Genomic DNA, 4,629 nt, shown 5'->3' on the forward strand with positions numbered 1-4,629 from the left:
TTCAATTATATAAATGTTGCTTCAAAAAGACTCATCATAATAAAAAGATGCAAAAAGATTTAAAATAGCCTTTCCTCTTCTCAGACCCCAGAGCATCCGGAATGCAGAGCCAGAACTAGGGAACATGGTGACTGTGGGGGCCCAGGATAGAATCTCCCTGGAAAAAGAGACATGAATGTCTACAATGATATTTCTTGACACAAATTTGATATGAGAGAAGAAAAGGAGATCGATGGCTAGTGAACAGGATTTCAAATAACCAGGATTTTATATTTACCACCTCCAACTACAGCCTTCGGTCGCCTCCTTTTAAATCAAAGATAACTACAGTCAGAACCAAGACAAGGCAAAATAATACTTTTCTTCTGCATTTTTTGAGATTAAAAAAACCTGAAATGTCTAGCAAACAAAACCAGAAGGATTCAGCAGGATTCATTTTTGATTTGCAGTCCAATACTGTACTGGCCCAACGAGGAGCTTTTGAAAACATGAAAGAAAAGATAAATGCAGTGCGTGCAATAATAGTTCCCAATAAGAATAACAATGAAATTATCCTGGTTTTGCAGCACTTTGATAATTGTGTGGACAAAACAGTACAAGCATTCATGGAAGGTAGTGCCAGTGAAGTACTCAAAGAATGGACAGTAACAGGCAAGAAAAAGAACAAAAAGAAGAAAAGCAAGCCAAAACCTGCAGCAAAACCAAATAACAGTATCCCAGATTCCAATAAATCGGTTTCCATTCAAGAGAAACAACCTGCGCCCTCCTCAGAGAAAGGTGGTATTAATGGTTATCATGTCAGCGGTGCCATCGATGATACTGAGTCTGTGGACTCACTCAGTGAAGGTATGGAGACACTTTCAACAGAAGCCAGAGAACTGGAGGATCCTGAGTCTGACACATCAGAAATGCTGGATGGAACAGGATCCTTGCTGGAGAATGGTGTCTCTGATTTTGAGGCCAGATCTTTGACTATGCGCTGTACTCAGAATTCTCAACAAAATAGGAACGTTGCCAAGTCTCTCTCAAGAACTTCTGTAGGACCTCAGCTTTCAAATCTAGGCATGGAAGATGTTCCCCTCTCTTTCACCAACAAAAAGCTTGGTTCTAATATTGAAAAATCTGTGAAAGACCTCCAGTTCTGCACAGTGTCTCTTGCATGATATCAAGTTCTAGTTAAAGAAGAGATGGATGCTTCTATTAAGAAAATGAAACAAGCTTTTGCCGAATTGCAGAGCTGTTCAATGGATCGGGAAGTGGCGTTGCTTGCTGAAATGGACAAAGTAAAATCTGAAGCAACTGAAATTTTGCTTAGTCGTCAAAAGAAAGCCGAACTTCTAAAGAAAATGACTGATGTGGCTGTTCAGATGTCAGAAGAGCAGTTGGTCGAGCTCAGAGCTGATATCAAGAACTTTGTTAGTGAACGTAAATATGATGAGGATCTGGGACGAGTGGCCCGATTCACCTGTGACGTAGAGACCCTGAAGAAGAACATTGATTCATTTGGACAAGTATCCCATCCAAAGAATAGCTAGTCAACATGATCTCAATGTAGCTTGGTTACATCTATGTCTTTGAGTAACCCATGTGATGCCTCTGCTCCCAGCCTTACAAGTGCTAACAAGAAAACCTCGGCACCGGGGGAGACACCTACAACCACAGCAAACTCCTGTGGCTGATCCTACCAGGCTCATCGAGAGGTATTGCCAGGAAACAGACGAGGACAAGGCTACAGGCCACAAGGCCCAAAGTCCAGTGACCCCACGAACCAAGGGCAACATGACAGCGTGGGTCGTTACAGAAATAGCTCATGGTATTCATCTGCTTCCAGGTACCAGAGTGCTCCACCCCAGGCACCAGGAAACACTAGTGAATGGCGCCAGGCTCACTCTGCAGGGACCAATGGGACTGGAGCCAGCATGGAGCCCAGCCCACCCAAGCCCTCATTCATTAAGAGGCTCCCCCAGCGCAAACCTAGGACCTCTCAGCCGGACGTTGTGAACTCCTGAGGAAAATTCCAGCCGGTCTCTCTTCTTTCCCACACAATTCAACTTGGTAACTGGACTTTAGGAAACTTCTAGTTAGATTTAATAACAAAAAGAAGTTTACGCATATCACTTTTTATGCCATTCTAAATATTTAGCCATTCTAAATATTTTGGTTTCTTCTCTCCTTGTTTCCTCTTTACCATTTTTGGAAGGGAAGCTGTTTTGTTTTTTTTTTCCCCCTTGACCTTTCCCAGTGAGATGGATTGATTCTGATTGGTCATTCCCACCAGAAATTACAGGCAACTGTTGCCAGGTTTCCCAAGGGTAAGCAGTGTTTTTCCCGGGGCTCCAGGCCTTCCAGAGGCCTAAGGAAGCCTTCCTCAGCCAACCCGGCTGTCCAGGCGTTCTGGAGGAGACGCATCACAGCTGGTCTTGCTGCCTTTCTGTCTAAGCAGAAGCCACACATGCCTGTCGGGTTCCCTGTAAACACCAGGGGAGGCAGCGAGGGGGTTGTGTACAACCCTGAACTGGCCAGAAAAGGGGAAATTGAATAGGTGAAAATGGAAGAACCCTGGGACACATTTGATAATCTGCCTGTGCTCCTAAGCCGTGCCTGAGACTGACACTCAGATCGCGGTTTTAGTCTCTCGCTTGGCACCATAGCTTAACCTGCAGTTTCTTCCATATGCCCAAGCCTTGTTTTCTATTACCTTAGGCTGCAAACCAGTCTAGGGAAGTCTATGGGAAAGTAGCATTAATTCAAGGGAAAAAAGTATTTCTTCATTTCAGTGTTTGAAGATTTTTGTTTCTATTGTTCTCCCTCTTTCCTGATTCCCATTCTGACCCTGAACCAAATTTATAGCAATATAATTAGTGTTAATCTAAGGTGTCAACCATCCAAAAATTGCTGCAGTCAATCTTTAGAGTTGAATTAATAAAAACAATTGCATAAATGTTAAAAAAAAAAGATTTAAAATAGAGGATAGACTAAAAAATGTATTGAACATAAACACAAAGAAAGTGGGGGTCATGGTAGGAATTTCAGAATAAATCAGGACAAAAACATTTAATGGGGCTGCTGCTGCTGCTAAGTCACTTCAGTCGTGTCCGACTCTGTGTGACCCCAGAGACGGCAGCCCACCAGGCTCCACCATCCCTGGGATTCTCCAGGCAAGAACACTGGAGTGGGTTGCCATTTCCTTCTCCAATGCATGAATGAAAAGTGAAAGTGAAGTCGCTCAGTCGTATCTGACTCTTAGCGACCCCATGGACTGCAGCCTACCAGGCTCCTCCGTCCATAGGATTTTCCAGGCAAGATTACTGCAGTGGGGTGCCATTGCGTTCTCCGTTTAATGGGGCAAAGGAGGCTTATTATACTGATAACTGCCATCCATTGTAAAAGCATAGTACCCATAAATATTTATGTACTGGGTAACAGCATGACAATGTTAGAATATAAGAGGTAGAAAATGCAAAGAAAAATGTCAGAACTCCAGTTGAAATGGAAAATGTTCATTTTATTCAGGAATGGGACAGGGGAGAAAGCAGGATATAAATTAGAAGACTGGCGAAGAAAATTATAAAAATAAATGACACAAACAATTAGAATAAATGCAAAAGATGAATTCACATTTAATTAGTTGGTGTTTGAGTTCAGGAATAAACAGTTTTGAACAACTACTATACGCTAAGTATGAACTAGATTATGGGGAGCATTTAATAAGCCTTTTCTGATAAATGTGGAATTTTTTTCAAAATAGATCTTATACTAGGTCACAAAGAAAACCTCAAATAATTTCAGGGTGGCTATGGGGATTGATCAAGGAAACGTTACCCATTTACCATTGCAGATGCATAAATAAAGAGAAGCTATCATTATCCTTGTGATGACTGTACAGCTCAGATCCTGGAATACCAAACCACTTTTTTCAGGACACTCACCTCTATTTGCCCTGCTCAACAGAGGAAAGAAACAAATTGCCAAGTTGCCAGCTCTGGGCAATGCTTCCAGACCAGGACTGCTTGGTTTACTCTGGAAGGGAAATAACTTCATTAGAAATGTCATTTTCTTGGCTGGCTGGTCCTCAGCTGACAGCAGTGCGCCCAAAGCACTTGTGATCTCTGCGGCTGACTGGAGTGCACACTGCAGTCTCCAGGGACCCGGGCAGGGGGAGACCAAACCTGCCAAGTGTGAGAATGTCCCTGAGAGGGTCCAAGGTTCATTATTTTTAAAAAGGTTTTCTTTTTTTTCCCCCCTCCTGGAGTTTTCTCTGACCACCTATCTCAAATCGCAGCCTCCCTAGCACCCTCTCTTTCCCTCCCCAGGTTCATTTTTCCTCCATGGCACGTTTCATCAACCATGTCACATATCTTCCTTGTTTGTCTGGTTTATTGACTCTCTCCCCATGAGACTGAGGGTTCCAGGAGAACACAACGTTTTGTCTGTTTGGTTCCCTGCTGTAGCCCCAAAGCCTACAACAGAGCTTGGCACACACACAGTTGCTACTCAGTAAACAGTTTGGTTGAGTAACCCCCAAATCCATCTCTACAGTAGAATGTTTACCTGGGGGGAATACAGCCTAATGGGTCCCAAGTTCTAGTATACATTGAGCCTGTGTCCACAAGATGAATGAAGTTTTCA

General features: G+C 43.1%; 1 pseudogene; it reads left to right on the plus strand.

The window, feature by feature from the left end:
* The first annotated feature begins 330 nt into the window (after positions 1-330).
* Positions 331-2,009, plus strand: LOC104985943 (annotated as a pseudogene).
* The last annotated feature ends 2,620 nt before the right edge of the window (positions 2,010-4,629 follow it).

The sequence above is a fragment of the Bison bison genome, unplaced genomic scaffold (assembly GCF_000754665.1).
Source record: "Bison bison bison isolate TAMUID 2011002044 unplaced genomic scaffold, Bison_UMD1.0 scf7180017864063, whole genome shotgun sequence".
Classification (NCBI taxonomy): domain Eukaryota; kingdom Metazoa; phylum Chordata; class Mammalia; order Artiodactyla; family Bovidae; genus Bison; species Bison bison.